Source organism: Poecilia latipinna, unplaced genomic scaffold, assembly GCF_001443285.1.
Source record: "Poecilia latipinna isolate Pla-1442-1.1 unplaced genomic scaffold, P_latipinna-1.0 Scaffold38, whole genome shotgun sequence".
Lineage (NCBI taxonomy): Eukaryota > Metazoa > Chordata > Actinopteri > Cyprinodontiformes > Poeciliidae > Poecilia > Poecilia latipinna.
In genome coordinates, this window is record NW_015112654.1 from 367,887 (window position 1) to 392,197 (window position 24,311).

General features: G+C 38.9%; 1 protein-coding gene across 2 annotated transcripts in view; it reads left to right on the forward strand.

Moving 5' to 3' along the window:
• Positions 1–766: 766 nt before the first annotated feature.
• Positions 767–24,311, forward strand: part of peli1b (pellino E3 ubiquitin protein ligase 1b) — a 43,540-nt gene continuing 19,995 nt past the window's right edge. Inside the window, exon 1 of one of the 2 annotated variants that reach the window (XM_015045647.1) lies at positions 767–1,070. The gene's annotated coding sequence lies outside the window, so the exon portion shown is untranslated. Of the gene's footprint in view, positions 1,071–3,984; positions 4,126–24,311 lie in introns of those variants that run through there. The other variant, XM_015045655.1, reaches the window with a different exon arrangement.

Below are 24,311 nucleotides of genomic sequence, written 5' to 3' on the forward strand. Positions count from 1 at the left end.
CAAGAGCGTCTAGCCCTCAAACCACAGGACCTGCTGAATTCCCAATAAGATTTTTTTTTTATTTTATATATCCATATTGATACTTTTATTATTATCATTTAACTAGTTTTGAAATATTTTATCTATTTACATATTATTTACATATTGTTAGCTATGTAAATTCCAGACATTTGGCCCAATATGTACATTTTAAAGTTCATGACATATGATTAGAAAAAGATTAAGCAAGTCTGGCTTGTTTCGAAGGACTGCTGGGAGAAAAAGTCAAAATAAAAAGATGTAAAAACATATTTAAAAATAAAACAATGCCATAACTGAATTAACCACCAGACCTTATGCACAACACACAAGTAATTCTGTCAGAGGGAATGGGCCACCATTTCATCAAGAAGCCTGTGGTAGAATGGGAGGTTTGTTAAGAATGGAAATCCTAATCGATGAATCATAATTTGTGTTGACACATGGAGCATAAAATCAGCCAACAAAAGCATTCAGACTTTACTTATTCACTTTCAGCGCTGAAAGGAGACGCAGGTGTTTATGTTTTTAAAATGAAAATTTAGATCAACCTACGTTAGTTGTAAAGTTTCCGAAAATTAATTTAATATTATTTTAATTTTAAACTTTGAATTCAGAAAATCTGACTTCATGGTGTCACTGAACGCAGCACCAGCCTCGTTTGAGTGATGAGATGAAAATACTCCAGCTCCCAGCGTACTTTGCGCGTGTGATATTCTGATGCGCACGCGCAGAGAGGCAGAGAACGACTCCGCTCTGTGTTTACGTTGAGATGCTCACAACAAAGGACAGCGCAACACGGAGAGGCTGCTCTCTAACATAACCCACCGTGGCTACAAATTTCTTTAAGCATTCAGTCATCTTACCGCGAAGAGAGACGAGACAATATCAAAATTTCTTATTGTCTTCCGATATATTTATGCATATATTTTAATTTATTTTATTGCGTGCTTTAATTTCTGGTCCACGAGCTCAGACGCGGAGAAATTAATGTGAAATTTCCTTCGGAGCACCACAAGACACTGAGCGAGGACTTCATCATCTGTATCCTAGTAAGTACACTGATTTATCCGAGTAAATATAACAGACACGGCAGCGTAGGAGCGTCCGGTTTATCCCTCTGTGTTTTCTGAGCGTCACCTGCTTTGTCCAGCCAGCCTCTTACCTCATTTGGTAATGTCCTATCACTCTGCTGGGAAGTCATCAGGCAGCGCTGCGGCTGCTAACTACTCGTCTCTGTCAAGTGTTTTCTACTCACAGACAAATGCACGAGTCTGCACCTGCTTTTATTTTTTATTTTTACAGGGTTGTAGTTATGGCTTCCTGATTTATTACATCATGTCCATCCTGTGCACTAAATCTGTGAACCTTTTGCAAAAAAAATTAGCAAATGCTTCTGTTTTTCATCCTCAGCATGATAATATAATGCTTTTATAAGGTGTAGATCTTTATGTAGAATTGTATTTTTATTGTCTGCTAGTTATTAAGCTGATTATTCGTTTATTATTATGTCATATATTGGTACTCTTTTTATTATACTATCATTGAATTGATCAGAAAGACAAGGTAAAGTTGCAGAAGGATATTGCTGCATGCAAAGGTTATCTCCTAACTCTTTTTTGAAGCAATTTGGAGAGCCATCTTACGGAACACGTCAGATGAAGGTTTGTGTTGGGTTGAAAAAGCCTCTTTTATTCATTTTGCAAAGCTTTGAATTTAAAGGTTACACAGGAATTCCTTTGGAGTTTTTTTTTTAGATGGAGGAACAATGTATAATTGAGCACATATTTCCAGAAGTTAGCATTTCACACAGTTTGAACTTTACTCTAAAGGGCTCCGGTCGTGATGTAGGTGTTGTTAAAACACACGTTTGCACATTTTTTGGAGGGCGCGGGTCCTGCAGATCTGCATGGTTGGTGTCAAGAGAGTCTCAATTTCAGGGAGGAAACTGGAGTCGGCGGTGTCATGCAGGGGGTTCAAGAGAGAGAGAGAGCTTGGATGTCCTAATGGAAGCTCAACGCTGTATCCTTAGTAACCCAGTCTGTGAAGACACAAGCAAGCCTCCCAACCCCAACATTGTGTGGACTGGCTAAGACAAAAAAAGGATTGTTTTGTTTTATTTCCTCATGTTTAGTCGGTTTCATTTAAATATATTCAACTCGACACGTTACTATGATCGCAGGATTCTCAAAGTATATCAAATACCTTTAATCAATTTTTATTTGATTGGGATTTCATGGAACAAAATCCAAAAGTAGCGCATAGAAGTGCTGGAAACCTACCTTGAGTTTACTAAACTGACAGGCTTGGTAAGCAGAGCTTTATTCAGACATTTAGCTACAAGACCATTGGTAATTCTGGAAGTGCAAGGAATCTCTGGATGCATGGACACCAGCCCTGTTTAGATGCTTCAGTCTAACTATAGTTTGTTTGCCTGAAAAGTCTTGTTGGTTTGGGGAGGTGTGAACCCGCGATCGAACTCTGATGTGGACCAATACAGCAAATTTTTGTTAGCCTAAAAACCTAAGTCTCAGTTCAGTTGAAATGAGCTCTGGTGAGGTTTCAATGGATATGTGAACGCCACTCGAACTGGAGACCACTCCAAAGGAAGGAAGTCAACTGTAGCCTGGGGGATTCTGGGTACATATAACCAAAACATTTTAGTTTCTCCCTCTAGCATTAGCAAGAGTAATGGCTTCTAGCCAACAACAAAAAAGAAATCTTACAGTAGCTGAAATCTGATGCCACTACATTTTTGTTTTTACATTTTATGAAGAAAGAAGTTGAGTTCAGTGTCTTCTTCAGAGGTTTTCTTGTCTTTTCCTTCAATAATTCTTGGTGTAGCACTGCCACAGGCCAGGAGGTGAACCGCATCAGCTAAAGCAGTAACAACTGTTGTCATTTTGGTCCCCAGTCGATTTGAGTACACCAAACGGTAAGGTGTGAAAACTACACATCGGCATGAATACACCATTTTCGCAGTGACAAATGGTGGAGTTAGCATGATGCTGTGGGGATGCTTTCCTTCAGCAGGAAAAATGGAGCAGCCCTGGTGGAGGTTGTGAAAAAATTTGAAAAGTAGCAATAATTCTGCAAGGAACTGTATTCATAAGGTTCATTTTATTATCTGAATTTTTAGACTTTGAACCTTTCACCACAAGTTATTGCATTTTTAGTCTGTGTTTGATGAAAGCAGATTACAATGCAAGCTTCACTGTATACAAAAACTTATGAGACTGTTTATTATTAATGAAAGAAAATCTGGTATTACTGCGCAAACTATTCCCAAAATCAATTATAACACATTTGTATTTCATGTTTCCTTGTTGTAACTTGTGAAGTTTTGATTATTATTATTATTTTTTCATTGGAATTACTATTTTTGTAGCTGCAATTACACGGACTGCAGCTGCTGTGAAAAACATTTATTCAGTAGATAAAAATAACTTATTGGGAGTTCCAGATACATTAAAAATGTAGCATCAGGTGAAACCTAATCAGGTTTCTGATCTCCACACCCCAGACTCGGCGTCTGGCATGGCTGTGATGTTATCATGGACAGACCTAACACTCTCATTCGCACGTCAAAAAGAGTCCAAAAGCACATTTATTATGTCTCCATGGCCGCATCCAGTCATGATGACAGACTGATGTGTACACAGGCTGAAAACAGTGAGCCGCTGCAGCTTATTTGTAAATTAGTGAGCATAACGAGTAATGTTCCTACTTTTCCATCGGAACATTTTCCGTTAAAGCAACAATGAACAGCTGAGATTCCGGGTCATTTTCTGTTCAGCTGATTAAGGTAATGTTTGTTGCGCGCGGGATGGTGGGGGGGGTTGCACTAATCTCTGTGTTTGCACGTGCCTACGCTCTCCCTGGTTGTAATCGCGCTGACGGCTGAGCTGCAGCTTTGCTCGCGCTGACTTTTGAGAAGCTTGGCTCGCTCCGCCCGGCCCCGGCTTTCTGCCCCGCGCCCGGCTGCCGAACAGGCTGAAGTTTGTCCAGGCAGGGGGAGAGATTACGTCTCTCATGGAAAGTGGGTCAGACAGTGGACACGATTTTATGGCCTTGTTTTCTGTTCAAGGTGGAGAAGGAAAGACGAAGGTAATTTTTCCATAATGTTGTTTCAGGAAGCTTCTCATGTTCTCCTGGTGTAAGTTCTCTTGTTTTGTGACTAAATCATGAGCTGTTTCGGCGATGGGTTTCTCCGTTGGATGCTGCGTGCCTTAATCTGAATTTATAGGCCCTGAAAAACACGATTTGTTCAGGCAGATACTTTGTTCTACTCTGAAGGCCTATCCTCAGAAAACTTCTTTCTCTGTGATTTTGCTTTTCCTTTCCCCCTAAGATACAGATTTCGGGTTAGGTGCTGTTACAGTGATGCATATCACTGTAACAGTTCTTTGCAGGTTATTAACCTGCATATGACATGACACTGAGTACGGCTGCAAAATTAATCTATCCACCTGTCTTCTCTTTGTTTCTCTTAAAAAAGATGAGAAAACAATATAAAAGGGGTAAATTAACTCTGGCCTGAAGAGGGTGTATGATTTAAGGCTGGGTTTTCTTGCATTAGTGTGTGTGAGCTAACAAATCAAAAATTTATTTTTTTAAAGGTTGTTTTTGCTCATCTTTAACAGGACTTTCTATAAATGAGACTGGCACTGTATGCATTGATACAAAAGTTTGTTTAAATATGAAAAAAAGACTAATTTATGCAGAAGTATGCAGATGCTACAGTCTGTGGGATTGGGAAAAGAACAAATCGTTGGATATTAATGTACTGTTTCTTTCCGGGCTTTATTTGGCTCATTTGCATATTGCACAATGTTACAATGGCACAGGAAGCATTTTTCATACTGACAGTGCTTTTTAGCACAGTTCAGGTCAAAATACTCCAAGATTGAATGTTTTACCTGTAGATTATTTAAAGTGGAAATCATGTAAGACTTTATGTAAGACAAATGTGGATGGAAAAATCAGTCGTGATCCAAACTTTTTTTATTTCTCTTTGCAGATTTGGCATTGTGTGTGCACAAAGCAGTATCTGTGGGGACCTTCAGTTTCTGTTTGAATCATCATGTTTTGTTTTAACACAAACAGCTGAGCTAAAGCTGCTCTGGTTCTACAAAACAGGACTGTGGGGTCGCTGAGATCATCTCTGCGGCTTCCTTGTCAAGTTGTTTGTCAGAACGGCCCGATGCCGTTTAGCAGCTCAAGAAAACACACAGCCATGCAGCCGCGTTTTCTTATACACCGAATCTCTCAGAGGCCGTGTGATCATGCTCAATACCCATTTCCTGCCTCTCTCCCCAGCCTTCCTGTGTCGAATGAGCTTGAGTGAACGTCGATCATGAGTCTCACACACAGATTGGTTGAGTGTGGGACTTGTTGATGTCGTGACTTCCCCGCTCAGTGCTGCTGCTGCTGCTTCTTAGTAATGCACAAAGAGATACCAAGCAGCGTGAAGTAGTGAGCAGTGATTATTTTTACTCAACCAGGCAATTGTGGAGAGAATTGCTGATGTCTTAAGGAAAGTGTTTTGTCTTCACAATCCTTGTTTGTTCACTAATGTTTTCTGTCAAGCCTTAGAGGCCTTCACAGAACAACTAGATTCACACTTACAGTAAATTACAAGTAGGTGGGCTCTATTTACCAGTCAGAGGATTTCCAAAGCAATTGTTTGGACTGAATTTTATTTAGTAAGATGAACGTTCCTAAATGACTATATATGTAAACAAGATTTTTACATATATAATTTGCTTTGGTTAAAGCTTAATCTTAATGCATAAGCTTAAATGGGTAACACGCAAAATTTGGGGGTTAATTGAGTATATTAACCACTAAATTGGATTAATACAAAACTACAAAAAGCTTTGAGTCATCCATCATTCCTTGATATTTTTAGATCCAGCGAATCACAGTTTGATGTAATCTTTTGATTGGTCCTGATCCATAGTTGAATGTCTTTCAATTCTTTCTTTATCGAAACAAAATACCAGTTACCAACAATATTACTATCGAGCCACATTTTCAAATCGATGCGTCATTAACATTAGGGATCACTATTGTATCTCTACATCAACTCATTTGACAATTTTTAGTTGGAGTTGTTTTTAATGGCTAAAGTTAGCCAAAAATAACACTTTGGCTCCAACCACTCCCAAAGGGTTTGTTTACATTTTCAAAACGAGGCGTCTTTTCCTTATTTAAAAAGAAAAAATCCAACCAGTCCCTTTTATTTGGCTTCAGTCAGTTTGAGGATTTCATCACTTTTTGTCACAGATGTACATTTTGTACATCGAACGGTTAATCAGCAAATATCTCAATGATATATTTTATATGGCAAAGCAAGCTGGCTTATGCGTCAAATTGCCTGCTGAGGACTAGATATCAGGACTATGTGTGTCTCTGAAGGCTCCAGAGCCAAGTGAAATCAGGAAGTCCTGCTGGGGCGGATGGATTTGACCTCTGAAAACTCATAGCAAGAACCTGGGATAAAATTAAACTTCCTGACAATAATAAACATTCAAATTCTTCCCAAGATGTAAGGAAAGAAAAGGACTGCAAGAAGCAAAAGTGATGTAACCATGTTTTCATCATTAAGAACATATGTTAAGTTAGTCCCTTTCCACTGAAATGTCATGAGTGAGATTATTCCTGCATGCTACATAACTTTAATTTTCTTATATTGTTAAAACGTAAAATCGGGTTAAATATCAGCTTTTTCAGCTCAGCAATTAGTTGCTGTGTTTCCTATACAAATGTGCACAAAACTTTGTCAATATTTCGCTAATGTAGTAAAAACACAATTTTGAGAAATGTTTCCATCAAATAATAAACGCAATAGAAATCACACATGAATAAGTTTCTTCATGCGATAATCATTAAAAAAACATGCTCCGATTACTTCATCTGGTTGTTGGTTTCGATACGACTGAGAAAACAACCTAAACCTAGGGGCAAAACTTCTTACTGAAATTGCCACCTTTCCGTTAAGCGAATTTATTTTCATCTCTTCTCATGTCATCTGAATCTTTTCCTAAAAGACTCTAAAGTGGTTCCACGGGTCTCATTTTCAGCTATTTTAAATCATAAAACACTAAAAGCTGTGTCAAAAACCAATGATTAGAAATGTTTGAGTACACTCTGACCCCTGATGAGAGCTCTGCTGTCAGATGCTTTAAGTCCTACCACAGTGCATGTTTTATACAATCTAGAGATGACACATGGCTGTTCAAGCAGTGCAGTGGGGACATACGTCTGCTTACGTAATGTGTAGCCTCTATCATCCTTGTCACTGTTATTTATTAGAGAAGCGTTGCAGCATGCAGCCGCTGACTGGACGCTGATACTAGATTCCTATGTATAAGGCTAAAAAGAACAGGAACATCATCTTTCATAGAAAACCTATAAGATTTCATATCCAGACATGTTTATCATGACATGCATCAGTGTCTGACTGCGTGCAACACACAGGCACCTGGGTGCTTTTACTGTAAGCCCGCACTCTGACTGTGTTATGATTTTTGTTTGTGCTGCTCCAAGACCTCGCTTATTTGTGTCATGTCCAACAAGACTGTTAGTTGTATGTGTGCACAGTATACCGCAGTCGGCGTTCTGCCCACTGAATCATTGATGAGGCTGTAATTCGAACCCTCCCCGCCGTCTGTCAGGATTGTCTCCTCCAGGCACAGCTCTCAGGAAAACCAGCAGGCAGCTCTTTTATGGTTACATTTACACCAGTCCTGTTTAGTCCACTTTAATTTAACTCTGTTTTGTTTGCCTAAAAGACCGGCCTTTTGGGGAAGTGTGAATCAATCAAACTCTGATACAGGCCAAAAAAGTGAACTGTGGTTTGCCTCAAAAACATAGGTCTTGACTTGGTTGAAGTGATCTATGGTGTGGTTCGAATGGATATCTGAACGTCAAGCAGACCGGAGACCGCTCCAAAAGCAGGAAGCAAATTGTAGCGTAGGGCATTCTGGGTTAATGCAACCAAAACAAACGCTTAGTGCTAGTGGGAGAAATGTTTTTTTTTTTTTTTTTTTACTAACGACAAAAGGCAAATCCTACCACCGCAAAAATTCAACACCACTTGATTGTGTTTACATTTTGCCAAAAAGGATGTTGCTCTCAATGTCTTCTTCAAAGGTTTCCTTGTTGTTTTCTTCAGAGGTTCTTAGAGCAGTGCCACCACAGGCGTGGAGGGGAATAGGTTATTCAAAGAGTTTGGATTGTTAGACAGTGTAGTGTGAAAGGAAACCACACCAGCTGAAAATGTAACAAATGTTGCTACTTAGACCCCATTACAACCGAATCGTCAGGTTTGAAAACACCCTAAAACAGCTACAAGGGAAAATCGGCACCGGAAATTGCAAACAGAAACCTTTTGTTTCTGTCGCAGTCCCTCAGAAAAATCCTGTCCCTGAAACCTTTAGTGTAAATTGTGTCATACCTTTTGGCTATGTTCAAACATGAACTACGAATACATCTTCTTCTGACATCACAGGATGTATACTGATACTCTGACGTAAAATACCAGCAAATTAAATCAAAGTAAAATCCATTAATATCACTTTACAAACTATTCCCCCTTTGTTAGAATTATGTAGCTGGTAGCTAAAATAAGGTTCAACCAGAGTCAAGTCTAATCAAGACCAAACAAAGATTTTCCTTTTTGCACTTGATAGAGTGCAAAAATGGCAACAAGTTTCTTTTAACCTGCTATGTACAGCTAGAGAAAGTCTCTGGCATCTCATTGAAAAATATCTTAAACTGTTGGAGTGGTAAAGCTGGTGAGGTGTTGGAACTGTAACTTCAAACTACTTGCATAACTTGATGCCTTTAACTGGCTCATTCCAGTTCTACGCTGATTCATTTTGGTAGAATCTACCGGATGGAAATGATCACACACACACACCAAAAAAAAAAGAAGAAACGTTCACTCCAGCTCTACTCTTAATTGTTACTTCTTTGCATATTTTTTTGTCCATGAAGTATGGCATTTCAGATATTTTTGCTTGTTGCCTTATACCATTATTTCCGTGCTGGTTTTTATTCTCAGAAATTAGATTCATGTCTTCTTGTTTGACTGTAGAAAAATTTGCATGAGATGAATCCTAAGGTAGTCTGTTTCTTGGCACTAAGTAGGGTAATCTGTGCAGTAGACAATCCAAATCCTTTTTAGTAATGCACCATTTGTTGGTTCCAGTTCAAGTAGGGCAGCAAGTGGTTATAAGATGTAGCTTGTAAACATAGATCTGACAAGTTGAAGACAGAGATTACAAAAGTCATTAGTTGTTACTTTATGAGCTAATCAAAGTCAGATTTTGGAAAATCTGATTCAAATATTCCCAACATTATTCATCGAAAAATAGAAACAGAACCACAAATGCTTTTAATTACTTTTCCTGAGCTGCTTTCATTAGCGAAGCGCAGCAGAGAGAAGGGAATGATTAGTTGACCTCAGTCATGAGTCAGATTCACCTCGTAGCTCCACAGATTCACACTCTGACGTCTGCTCTCATCCACTCGGCTGTTCATTCAGTCTGAAGGTGAACACCACGCCTCGGCCTCCCCCGCCCTGCTGGGGTCGTATTCTGGATCCTGGAGTCTGTGAAGATGCCAATCCCATGGAAGCTCCAGAGCAACCGTTAGTTTGTTATGAAGAGTTAATTTAATGCTCAGCAGGAATTTGGCACCAAAGGGTCTGACTCCAGTTCTGATTTTTTTGGGACTAGAGTGGTTCCAGTGAGGACTATGAAAGGCCATGTCCTGATTGAATTAAACTAAAGATGTGTGTTTTCTGGCTGTAGCGTTGGGTTACTCTAGAGACAGAGTAGCTTATGATGCCACTGTTACAACCTAGTCGTTCGGCTCTGGTCCGCCTAAAAACCTAGGTCTCGGTTTGGTTGAAGTGATCTCTGGCGCGGCTCAAATGCCAAGCAGACCACTCGGCGCTGCAAAAGCGCTAAGTGGACTACAGCGTAGGGCATTCTGGGTAAATACAACCAAGACAAATGCAAGAGTCTAACTCTACCAGGAGAAAGGCTCATGGTCTTTTGACAAAGACAAAAGAGAAATTCTACAACTACTAAAATCTCACGCCACTCTATTTCTGTTTACTTTTTGAAAAGGAGGAAATGAGATCAGTGTCTTCTTCAGTGGTTTTGGAGTTGCTTCCTTCGGTGGTTCTTGGTGCAGCGCTACCACAGGTGAGGGGGTGAACAGGTTTTTCCAAAGGTTGGTTTGTTTGACACAGTGCAGTGTGAAAACAAAAGGCAGCAGATGAAAATTTAACAACTGTTCCCATTTTGGCCCCCAATCGAACCGAGTCTGCCGGACCATTAAGTGTGAAAACAAGCCTAAAACTAATATTAAGACAAACTAAAGAGATAAACGAATGTGACCCAATTTAAATATTATGTTCAGGCACTTTCTTACAAACCTTTTGCAAAGCTTAAATGTGTTCCTATTTATTCAGATGAATTTCTGAAAAATGCCAAAAAATGTTTTGAACAATTTTTCCCCATCTTTACTTGACCACCTTTTTACATTTTAAGCACACACTGAGCAGTTTTCTGTCTTACTCAAACACAAAGAAAGGAATAACTTTGACAGACCTCCAGAAGCTGTACCAGAGACACATTTAAAACATACCAAAGTTTGACTCTTTGGCAGCCAAATAATTTGTAAGTAAAGGTGGTTTGAAATATGTTTACAGAGCTGTAGAGAAACTGTTTTGGCAACAGTGTATTAGGAAGTGTTTCTGTTGTTTCTAGGAGTTTATGAGATCCCTGGTGTGACCTAATAGTTGGCCCAGAGAGCCCTGATACCACTGAATGTGGATTTCCTGTAACACTATGTTTTCATAAAAGTGGGGAGAGGGGGATCTAACTCCGCTCACATAAAAAATGACAAATGATCTAGGGATAATTAATTTCCTAGTTGCTGTTTTTGAGAACATGTGCTATGCACATCCAGAGCGAACAGGATGTGCGCCAGTCATTTCCCAGAAGTCGACGGTTTTATGAACGTTTGCATTTATGGTGGTTGGACTTATGAGTGTTACAGCTTTTCTCAACTTTCAGACAAAACAGGATCAGTCTCCTGAAGACAGATTTGTTTTTTCGTGGGGTGGTTAATAAATCGTCCTCGTGAATTTAAGCTGCTGTTTTGGGTCAAATGTCAAGACGCCACCATGACGTATAGAAGCTGGATTAATATACATCTTATATTAGTTCTCAAGTGCTGAAAACAAACATAAAAATACTCCATTCAAGATATATTCCTTCGGCTTTTTATAACTAGTACCACCTCAGGAAATACCAATGTTTTCAGTTTGGTCATCAAACAAAACAAAAGCAATACATACAGATGGGAGGATGTGATTTAGTTGTTACATGTTTAATCTCAAATTGAAATGTCCAAGTTTGAAGTTGGAAAAATTAACTCAAACTTATTAGTAGTTGAAATTCCAAGTGGATAAATGAGAGCTTTCAAACTAATTTTGACCTCAAATTCCAATATGGCTGACCTCCATTAGAAGTTTACTGATACCTGGAATCACAAATATTTTTTGTACTTTAAACTATTTGTATCTCATCCAATTTTGTACACACACAGAAAATATTGTCCAACTCCTGTAACAGCATGTTGCTAAAATTTTTTAATAGTACAGACTGCATAGAAATAGCTTATTAGCATACAATGCTAATAGATGTTAGCCTGATCGCTGAGCATAAAAATAGGGGAAGTTTATAAATTTGTCAACTGGAAACTGGAACATATTTAGTTTGGTTCTCATGGTGCGTTCACAGCAAACACGTTTTGAGCGTCAGGCGCGTCTGGTTTACATTCAAAGTCTATGTGGAGGTGCGTTTCAGAGCATCTAGTGCAGTGTGATTGAACCGTTTGGAGCATTTTGAGCATTTGATGTGTCAAGAGCGTCCAGCGGAAAACAACGGGTAGAGCTGACTCATCTGACGTGCACTCAATGCGCCTCCACATAGACTTTGAATGTAAACCAGACAGGCGAAGTGCTAGGTGTAGAGCAAAATGTCAAGCGTCTGCATTCAGAGTGCACAAGTGTCAAACTTGAAGTGCTGGATGCATTTTGACGCGCGTAACGCGTTTTGGTGTAAACGCATCATAAGTCCTCACCAACACTTCCTGGTTGACTGTCATCCGCTTTAGTTCCACATAGGGAGATCAATGAATCTTCTTTACTGAACTTCTCATTTGTTTAATTTCTAAAGAAGCAAATATCAATCTGCTTGAATAAATATATCACAGTTAATCCTTCCTTATTTTCTTTCCAAATGGGGTTGTGAAAGACGAGAATGAGAACCCATAGTTAGGTACGGAAGTGAAACTTGTTACTTATTACTGATTAGAACCAGGCCTATATATATATATATATATATATAAAACCTGAGTGAAAACAACATCACTGGATTTCCACTCCAGTCAAAGTTGCCATAGAAACATAAGTCAGTTTGGCCCTTTCTCTTGAATCTTGTCCTGACATTTACCAGCTAAATCTACTCCGTCAGATTTGACCAACCCCTTACTTTTAAACAGGTGCAATCACACCATTGAAATCTCTTATTTAAAGTGAATTCACGTGGGAACGAACATCTGGTTGGGATGCATTTCTCTCCTGGTATGTCTTTGTTCTGGGTAATCAACAGAGGTTTGTTCAAACACCACCCAATAGCAGCTCCGCCTGCGCTCTGCTTTTCTTGGAAGTCAAGAATCGGTGGTGGGAATGACATCACAAGGATTTGATCATCGTCACGCTCACCAACAACACTGCCTTATATTGTACACGCACAAGGTTTTGATATTCTTACATGTATTCTTGACTTTCAAAGAGCAAAGGAGCATCTGCACTGAGAAGAGCTCAACAAAATGAACGTAAATGATAATAAATATTTTATTACTTTCAAGATAATCAGTACTCATTTGAAAAGCAGCTGTTTTGAATTTCAGGGCCTGGATTTATGAGCTTCATTTGACTTTATAAGATGGGAATCAGATTTTAGGTCTGATCTCAGTGGGAAAACACAGTTTTAGTTTTTGTAGCTGTAGATTTTAAAAATGGCTTCAGTGCAGAGCGATCTAAAGTCAGTGCACTAGAGACAATGTGTGTATGTTGTAATCAATGGAAAAGTGTGGCAGCCTTCTTTCAACTGTTTGGTAGCAGTAATTGAATCTTTATGTTCTTGGTGAAGCGATTCGATTACCGTTCAGAAGAATCCGTTTCCCTTTTAAATCTGTACGTCTGTCCTTCGCTGCTCTCTTTTGGAGCATAAGAACAACGTAAGATTCTGTGGAAATGGCTTTCCATGCCTCACATGTTAGTTATTTTATTGTCTCTTTGTTTTGGTTTCATGCATGTGGTTTGGCATTTTGGTGAAAATCTTTGACATTTTCTCTTTGCATGTGATTTTCACCATAAACCCTCCTGGTGACGCACTTTGAGCACTTCAAAGTTCCAGCGTCTGCATACCTCAAGATTTAGTCATAAAATAACTTCAAGAGAATCATGTTTAGAAGTTTGTTACTGGAGTCACAATTGTCCACATCTCAGTGTTTTGAAAAGTGCATTTTTTTTTTTTTACCCACTCTTTGATTCGTACAGAGGGTCTGGCCCCTCAGCTATTGGGAAATGATTGCTTCCTGGAGGTGAGGACTCTGTTTAAGTTTTAAGTTTTACTCATTCGCTGACATTTGGCCTTGTTCGACTCTATTAAGCTTTCCGGAAATGACCTGTGCTGTCTCCGCTACCAAGAGAAAAGTGTCAAGCTAAACGTTGATGTTAATTCAATATTTGGACCAACACAGACTGAACGGTTTCCTTCACTTCCAAAACTGCCATTTCTAAAACCACAGGCAGACTACAATTATTAAACAGTGCAGAAAATCGACTTAATCGTTCACAGCTACTTCTGTTTGCTGATTGGCCCGGTAGAAAATATACTGGAAAAATCCACTTTTTCTGGTAGAAAGTTGAGACAGAGAAGTGAAGGGAGATTTGAACCAAGTGGAATAGCGTAGAAAGGCCAGGCTGTCGTATTTTGATTTTGACTGGACTGCTACAATCACTATTTTAACAGATTTGATATTGTTCTATTCCTTTTATTTTAATTGATAAAGATAGATCTCCAGATGAAAGACATTTACTCACCAGTTTTAATGTACATCTCTGTCTATCGTGTCTTTCCTCATTTCCTGTTTTCCTTTGGATGGTATCTAACGAGACTCATGTAGTTTCCATTTGCATTCATCGACGTGCAAATAGAGGACCTCCTATAGCCATACATTCAGAGGAACAGCAGAAAACTCCTCCTGGGACCAGAGAGAACGAGAGGAGTGAGAGTGGAGAGGGAATTGGGACTTCCTGTGTACATCGACACGCTGACTCTCTGTAAATCACCTCCGAGCAGACCGAACTCCAGGGAGATATGTTGTTTTTTTGGATCCCATGAAGTCTATTTCAGAGTAATATGAACATAAAGATTTATTTTAATCAGTTCTCCATTTCTAGCTGCTGCACAGCAACACGTTAGGAATTCACCCTGATTTGTGTCCCTATTGAAGTCTCATCTGTCTGTGCACTTTAAGAGTTTAATTCATTTTTTGAACCATTTATTTTCTGTAACTGTGCAGCAGGCAGCATGTCTTCCTTTCCTAAAGCCCTCTTTTGATCCAAGGTTTCTCTGGGTTACACTACTGTATTTTATTGCACCAGCTTACTTTTAAGACTGGAGATCCGATGTAGGAGGAAAAATGATTCTGATCGTGTCCGGTTGGATTTAAGACGGTCACTATTTAAAGACAGCCGAACCCATAAAACATCTCCACATGCAAAGACGAAAAAAATTAGATTTAAAAAATGTAGGAGGTGTTGCAGCCTTGCTTCTGAGATCCAATTCACACCAGAAGAAGAAAGTGTGAGCAGGATGAAGAATTAACGCAAGATGTTTGCCAGATTCAGATTTGACGTGTTCAGGTTGCCAGATAACCACACTGGTAAAAACGGAAAGATGGCCGTTATTATTTAATCCTCAATTACTACTGTCATTGTCATGTTTTAGTTAATATGTGTGAAAAGAGAAAGGAAAGGTTAAATATGTCCATACTACAAAAAATGTTTTACTTTGTGCCTTGCTTTGAGTTTCTGTCCACATTTACCTTTTTTTCTGTCAGAGTGAATTACTAGTGTGGGAAACACTTCATCACAGTCGCTCATTAAAAATAGTGTTCTCACACATTTAGTCCTGAAGAAACAGCAAGCCTGCAATATGTGAAAAAAATAATTTTAGTAAATGTGATCAATTCTGTCTGGAAACCCATGCTAAAATAGAACGGGAGTGAGAAAGGCATTGGCTGGTTAATATTAAAACATACCAAGGTTTTTAAAATACTGTTATAATAATCGGATAGCAAAAGGGGCTCAATGAAAGACAATATTGTTTTACTGACATTGAACCAGGTGAAGCTAAAACTATGCCACCTGAGGAGTTATGGCTATAGAAAACATTTACAGACGAAAGTTTTTCTTCTATCTTAAGTCCGAAATGTGTGCATTTTGTTCCATTTTGGCTTAATTACTGTTCTGAGTATGTTGTTCTTTCAACAATTGGCCGTTTTTAAGTCTCCAGTTAACGATTAATCAATTGCTAAATCCATTTATTAGTTTATTTATTTTTTTCATTTCGTTTTTTGTCAAATTTTTGTTTTGAGGATTTTTAACACATACAAAACATTTTGAAAAATGTTACAGTTATATAATTTAAACGAGACAGTAGTTTAAATGAAACATGGAGAAAATGTTATTGGCTTGTATGAATACAAGCAAAAATCTGAAAACCTTTATCTGACTTTTACTTAACTTAGAAAGGTTTATCGAATGAAATGCTGTTGACTTAGGCATTTTTAGATTGGTGGTGGGATTTCTCAATTCCCGTCTCTGACCAGCTTGTTCTAATAGTTTTGTAATCTTCCACTTAAGGCCCTTGTAGTGGCAGCAATAAAAACAACATAAGAAAGTTCACATAAATAGTAATAATAATTAAAAAAAATGCTAAAAACAGCTCTAGTATCTTGACAACAGCTAGAGACGCTCATCCTCTTTCTGTGTCGCTGGGGAAAATGAAGTCATTGATTGGATCAGTTAAATCAAGAAGGAGACAAAATGGAAGGTAAAAAAAAAAAATGGGAAAGAGGATCTGGCATTGGGTTTTGCCAGATCCACCACACGGATCAGTTTCCGAAGCATCAGGAGTCCTATCTTCAACATGTGTAAACCAATCCCTCTCCTCTGACCCGGTCCTGTAACCCTACCCACAGACACCAGGCTCATCCATCAACCCACATCCTCGCACTCCTGTCTATCTGCCTGAAATTCTCCTTTTTTCAGGCAGAAAAAAGGAGAGTTCAGTGTGTTTACTGCTTCCCACTCTGAAATGGAACAAAACAAACAACAACAACAACAAAAAACACTCAACCGTAAATTGTAGGGTTTGTGCTTGAGAGTTGTTAGCATTAAACTGTTTTTAAGACCAACATCGAGCATGAGGTTTGTGGTCAGACAGTGTAGGCCTTCAGCATGATGTGCTGCATAATTCTCTGTCTTAAAGGCCATTCGGAAAACTTTTCCAAGAAATTGTTGGAAGCTTTCTGTTCCAAGACTGTCAGATTCCAAGATCTTTTTTAATACATCCTTTTCCGTTGGCAATAAATGTAATCGAATCTAATATAGGTTTGTTTTTCTTGCCCCCCAGCCTCTAATTAGCATTAAACCTCTAATCACCAGTTAGTTTAGAAAACTAACAAGTTCATTTTGGGAGCAAAAGACATGAATATGATTTGTTTTTTTAAAATCCAACACTCCATCAGTGAACATGACTCCAGCTCTGCTCCTGAAGGCAGCAGCTATAATCCAGTGGCGAATTGAAAGGCGTCACACTCAGATCTGGCTTCCAAATGTGACAATCACACACGAGACAGCCACTTAAGAGGTTTCTCTCTGATGAGCTGCAGACCTGGTGGCTTTCCCGCCACGCAGCTGCCGTTTGATGCAGGAAGTTGAGGGTTTGGAACCACAGCACTGACGTAGGACCGGCTCGCTTCATGTGGAGCTCCTCTCCTCTGAAATCCGCTTTAACTGGAGGTATTTCAAGCTAACTATAGATGGTTACACCACCATTGAAGTTGGGATCCTGGGGTCTCTGTAGTAGTTTACAAACGTTTTTATCGATATGTCCTCTCACTAATTTAAGCCAAACATTCTTGCACTTGCAAAACGTGGAAATGGGAGAAGTTAGATCCAAACTCAAACATTTTTTTTTTTTTTTTTGATGATACGACATACTTTTGGTGTTGACGTCAAAAAAATGTTGACAAATTAAAAAAAAAACAAAAAAACTGAAATTTCTATTTTATTGAACCAATTTCTATTTTTGAGGTTGGCTCCAATTACTTATTTTGTAAAGTTCTGACCTACCGATTTTGGTATGATTTCTCTCTCAAACTATGTCAAACAGGGATTAGTATCATAAGTGACATCGGTATCACCTAAAATGAGTTATTTTTTAATATATCGGAATAGGTCCAATAATTGAAATTTGGTTGATATTAACCACCGATATTTATTTCCACTATATAGCCATTTGTTTCCAGGGGAGTAGAGGAGGTTGGTCATTTAGTGTTTGCTTGTGATAGTGATGCATAAAAGGATTGTGGGAAGTTTAACTACGGTGTGATGTTGATATTGGCTCAGATCGGTGCATCCCTAAACATAAGATGCACTGATGCATAAGATCAGTGCATCTTATGTACTGATAAAACTGGGGGAAACCAGTTTTATTTCTGGTTGAAGAAAACTTTTTGATGCTATAACAAAGTTTATCCCAGAAAACTTGCTAAGTCCTGTGGTTGTGTGCTAGGGCAGTTATTCATCCAGCGGCCTGTTGGGTTTCTGAGTTAAAAAAATGTTTAAAGTTGACAGGAAATTTGAAAATATCACTTGATAATTATGTGTTATTGAAAGATTGGAAGAGTAATACCTGAACACCAACTATAAAATCTTAAAAAATGCAAACATTTCTAAAAGACTTGAACAAATAAGCAATGCTTAGCCTGGTGGGGGCACAAGTAAAGCCTGGTGGCCCGCCAGGCTTATAATACACACAAGATTTTATTTTAAATCATAGTATCGTACAGAGAGATCACTCTCTGTCACTGGAATTCAACAAATAATGACCTGCGAGTTCTTGCAAAATGACATTTACACAGTTAAAAAAAAGAAAGAAAAACAGTGATTGTATCGTTGCAGTGATGCTTTATTACTTTTTTTTCTCTCCCAGAGACTTGTTTGTTAGTGTTTTGAGGTTAAGCACATGGCTTTTTATCCCCACTAAGCAACCTCAGTCATTGCACTTTACAAGTGGGACATGGTTCAAGTGGATTGGAAGTTTGAAAAAGGGAGCTTTTGTTAAAGGGGAGGTCTGCTGGATTCTTAGCAGCGGGTGGTTCTGTGGAGAAGCTGAGTTGCTCCTTTACGTTACATTGGACCTTTTCATGATCGGTCCAGCCTCTGAATGTGTTCACTGTAATGAATTTTAAGTCCTTTGACTTGCTGTAGAGACAAAAATTCAAAGGTTGCCTTAAAACTCGGAGTAAAGTCAACTTTGAGACCTGAATTAAATCAACATTGACATGCTTAAAAACAGGACAGTTTACAACTGTAGGCTAAAAATAGGAAAACTCATGAACTCGCACTCTGTATTAAAAAAAAAACTCCTAACAAGTGGCGTTAAAGAGATAAAATAAGAGCTTTTAGCAAAAGGTAGCTGTCATTTTTTACAGTTAGGACATAAAAACTGACGGCTTATGACGTTTTCATTTTTCCTACACGTCTTGGGACTCCTTACAGTTATTTTTTATTTTAATGTTATTTTCTTTTCTTTATGTCCTTTTTCCGCGTTTCTGACATTTTATTTCAACATTTTATTTCTTCTTGGCCATTTCATACTTTTGCGGTTTTGTTCTTTTCGTAATTGTTCATCCATGACAACCGGTACTAAATAGGGTGCGTTCATACTGCACCCTGAAGTGACCCAATTCCGATTTTTTTTGACGTAATGCGACCTGTATCCGATCTTTTCATGGCAGTGTGAACAGCACAGGTCGGATTCTTTTTCGAATGTGACCCATATCCGATACGTATCCGATTCAAATGCGACCTAACGTCCATTAGACGTCCACTAAACCATGTCATTGTTTCTCAACAAATCTCACTATTCTGCGTCCTGATGCACGCAAGTGGGAAGGAAAACAACAACCATGATGGACTATATGAGGATTAAGTTGTTAATATGCTGCTCCGGCAGGACAACAACTTCAAATATGTAAGCTAAGCTCCACCGTTAGCCTCCATGTTTACTTCCGCAAACACTGAGCACTTCTTCTTTTTATGGCAGTTGGGAGAACACTTAGAACGCTGACGCTATTGCGCCCTCTACTGCGCATGCGGGACACTTTCAGGTCGTTTGCCCGTTCACACTGCAGAACGCATACAGGTCGCATTTACTGGCAGTGTGAACGGCCCCGGCAAAAAAATCGGAATTGCCAAAAAATCAGAATTGGGTCACATTAGGCTGCAGTGTGAACGCACTCCTAGATGTCAGCTCACATTTTGCTCTAACAAAATGTGGTTTTGTGACTAACAGATCATAATCCTTTCAGGAGGTCGCTCTATGCAGTACTGGTTTGATTAAGGGTTACAGTAATGAGAATAAGTAGTCAAAATATAATTAAGTATTAAAATAACTCCTAATAACTTGCTTTAATATATAGACAACAGACATATACTTTTTTTTCATAAATGTGAAACAAGCCTCTTATAAAACTCTGTTTTTTCTTAGTTTTGAGACCTAAATGAATACAGTTCATATTGACTCGTGCATGTTTTACGACTACAGACAAATTGTACTTAGATTAAGAGCAAAAAAGGACATTTGGACTGTAAGGTTTGTCTTCAAATCACCATATTTTTCTCGGTATGACCATTATAAATGTAATGTTTTTTATCATCTCAGTGAAAATGGGTTTTAAACTAACAGCAGACAGAAAACATCACATGATGTGATCGAGAATCGTAAAAGCGGCTTCTCGATCACAATACCTCATCTGTATGAGGTTTATGACCTTTGTGTCATAAATCTGTTAGCGAGGCAGAAAAAGAAAAGAAAAACAAAAGCCAGCTCGATTCATTTGTGTATTTTAATATTAACCCTAATGCTGACGAGGCGAGACGTTTTTACTACCAGAACCTGGCAGAACTGCCATGAGATAATTTCTGAAAGATTTATTTATTATTCACTAAAACAGCTGTCAAAACAATAAATCCAAACTTCTGTAAGAGGACTGTAGACATGTTGAGTCAGGCTAAAACCTTGATTTCCATGCTGTCAGACCTGGTATTGACACGCGCTTAGAATCTGCTTTCCCAATCTGAATTTATAAGTTTCGCTTGGACTTCTAGAGCTCTGATGTCCGGACAAATGTTAATAGTTAGGTCAGAGAAGACTGTGTGTTTTGAAAGTCTGATTAGAAATATCTGAACAGGAATGGGCCGCACTGTCCTCTGTTTCCATCCATCTCTACCTTTTTTTTCCCATTACACTTTGTGCAGTTCGCCCAGATTCACGTCAGTGAAACACACGTTTGCTTCCAAGGACGCACGAACCTCCAGGTAAACTGTTTGCAGATCCATAATCAGAACCACTCTGTAGAGAACAGTTTCGCATCTTGTTCTGTCCCTAGTCTCCTAAAAGAGAGTTGTGGGAAGCGGAGGAAGTGTGGCGGGAGGGGAGGAGGCCTGGGAATATGACGTGCTCGACTTCAGTTTGTGTAGCAAAAAAAAAAAAAGAAAAAAAACCTAAAATAAAAGCCACTCTCTTCTAATCAACGGCTCATAATAGCTGGAACAAAACCAGCAGTCATGGGACACGGACATGAAAAGAGTGCAGAGGAGGGACGAGGTAGACTTTCTGTTTTTTTGGAAAGCGGCTGCCGCAAACGTTTGAAGGGATTTCTGTGGCTCGGCGCGAGGCAGCCGGGGAGCTTCAGAGCCCCGCGTCATCGCGACTCTGCACCGATGACATGAAAGGTGCGAGATGCCTTAAAGCCGCAGTGTTTTGAGGATGTGGTGAAAGCCAGCAATACCGGGATGATTAGATATCTGCTGGGTCATATTCATAAAGGGGCTCTGACAGAGATCACAGCAGCCGCAGGTCTGGAGATGAACTTGTTTTTTCCTCCTTCAGGTTTCTGTTTTACACAGCCGTCATCCGCCCTCAGCTTAGATTGTGCTAAATAATGCCAAATTTCACCTCAGCTTGCAAAACTTCATTAACTCTTTGAGTAATGTGTTCAGGTTGCTTTCACACTTGATGGTCCCATAGTCTCGGTTCGACTGGGAACCAAAATTACAACTTTAGTGACATTTGCAGCCAGCGAGAACCAAACTACTGAACGACCTGTTACCCTTCTCGGCTGCAGTGGTGCTGCAGCAAGAACCGCTGAAGAAAACAACACGAAAACCTTCGAAGAAGACACAGAATGTAAGCAAAAATGCAGTAGCATCAGATATTAGTGGTTGTAGGATTTCTCTTTTACTGTGGTAAAAAACCACCAGCCATTTCTCCCGGTAACGCTAATTAGCCCGTGTTTATTTTGGTTATATTTACCCAGAATGCCTGCAGTCCACGTCCTGCTTTTGGAGCGGTCCTGCATCCACATTTGCAAACAGCACCAGAGTACCAGAGTTCACTTCAGCCGAACCGAGACCTACGTTTTTAGGATGACCAGAGTTCACTTCTTCTTCTTCTTCACATCAGAGTTTCCAAACGAACCAGACTTTCTAGAAAAACCGACTACAGTTTGATTGAAGCGGATTAAAACAGGGTTGGTGTGTAAGTGAATTCGTCACCATCGAGTTTCTACAGATGTTCAGGAGGAGACGCCTGGACATACTTTTACTGCCATCGCTCAAGTTCTGCGGGTTAAAAAATGTCGATGAAGCTACGTGGGGGATGTTGGATCCAATCTTGGACTAAAATCCAGCCTTCATGCCTTTTTAATATCCTATAGAATATACACAAAACATAACTTTAAAGCTTGAAGGAAGCAGCTCAAAACCGTCTCTATATGTAGAGATCATATCCTTTGTTTTGTAGTGTTTGCAGAGCAGTGGGTCTGTTTCGTCCTGAACCACTCTGCATGTCCAGAAGGTCAGACTCATATCATCACCCCTGAGCCTCTTCCTAGTATCCGTAATTATTTATTGATTTTCTGACCCACTTTAACACGAGGATACTCTTACCGCTTTCCAGTAATGAAGACCACAATCATGTTGGAGACTCTGGATTCTTTGTCATCCAGCTGTTGCTCTTGTCCTTGTTTGCTGATGGCTGTTTCTTTCATACATGTTTTGAAAATTACAATGAATCATTTTTGGTATCTGCATGTTGAAATATATATATATATATATATATATATATATATATATATATATATATATATATATATATATATATATATATATACACACTCTTTACATTATCACACTTTAAGGTTCTATAACCTTACAGTGTGATAATACTCACCTCACACCATAGTGTGTTTCTTTCTCCAAAGTTTGCTCCATCCTGATGTTTTAGTGGACAATCATGTGCTATACCAGAAATTCTGTAATTATTTTGGGGAAAAAATTTGGTTCCAAACAAAGTTTTAAAATTGATGTGAAAATTAATTAATTAATTAAAATTAAAGTTGATGTGAAAAGTTTTTGCTGGGCTTTGTTTTCTAAACAAGTATCTTTGACTGGGCTCCGGTAACTTTATTACAGCCAGCAAAAAGCCAGTGAAAAGTTATCAAATGTGGTTTAAAGAAGCAGCATTATATGTTTTTCAGACATTTTGTAGCACAATCAAATAATTATCTTGCCTTCAGTTGTTATGAAAATGCTCTACATAAAAAATAAATAAATAAATTTGACGGCTCACTGTAGGAAGGCTAAATGAAATATTTTGAAAGCTCTTAGAGAAATCAGAATCAGCTAAAGTGGTGTGAAGCCGGTGAGCCCCTCTGCCTTCTCTGAACTCATTTTGTCCCGTTTCAAGATATAAATCAACATGAAAGGAAGCGCTGCGCAGAATTTCAATCAAAAACAAGAAAAAACTGGACATAGTGTTCGAGTGCAGTGTTTGTTTTTATGCACTAAAACAGGCCGTAGTCAGACATGTTTGCAGGTTGGCTTGGCGATGCGGTAAACAAAGGCGCAACTGCTGCTTCCTCACCAGCATGAATCAAGGTGTTTCCTCATGTCAGTTGCATTGGGTGCCGTGGGTTTGTCAGGTGTCGAGCTCTCACTATTTCTCTCTCTCTCTCTCTCTCTCTCTCTCTGCTGGAGTGGCAGGTGTCACCTGTGCTGGGTTGTGTTGAGATTTATGAAGTCGCTCTGTGTGCTGTCAGCAGCTTGCTGAGTCTGTGACCTCAGCCTGCAAAGTCAGCCTCTCTCTGAGCTCCCCGGCTCGATTGTTGCAGCGCTGTGTGTCTCTGTAGCTTAGCAGCAGTTGGCAAGCGGCCATGCCGGGCTTTAGTGTCATGCAGAGCTGTGCAGACACACACTCTTCAGAAACTGCGCACACACACATAACACGAGTGAATAGCGGACAATAGCTGTAAATTAAGTTTCTTTTTTTTTTTTTTCCCAAAAATGCAATCTCTTTAGATTCCTTTAACCCTGTATTGTAGGTTGTTAAAGAGATTACTTATCTTTATAATCGTAATGGCATTTTTATTACAGTTATTTTAGTAACCGATTAATCAATTAATTATTTATTCTGACAATTAATCAATTATTGGCTTAAAGAATTGGCACATTGTACAAATTTTTCATTTAACCACTTAGTCCAAAATACAAAACAAAAATGAAAATAAACAAGTAATTCAATTCCTTTTTTAAGTAAGAAAATAAACATTTTATTGCCTAAAATGCAGTATTGTACAGAACCAGATGAAGCTTGAACTGACAATTATGACTTTATCATAAACAATTTATATATTGTTTGTATGGTTTTATAATACTGCTCTGAATTTGTTGTTTCGTTCACCAGATGATCTTTTTTCAGTCCAGACTCCAGTTATTAAATTAGTGACGACTATTTAAAAAAAAAAAAGCGATTAATCACGATTGATTTGATTAATTGTTT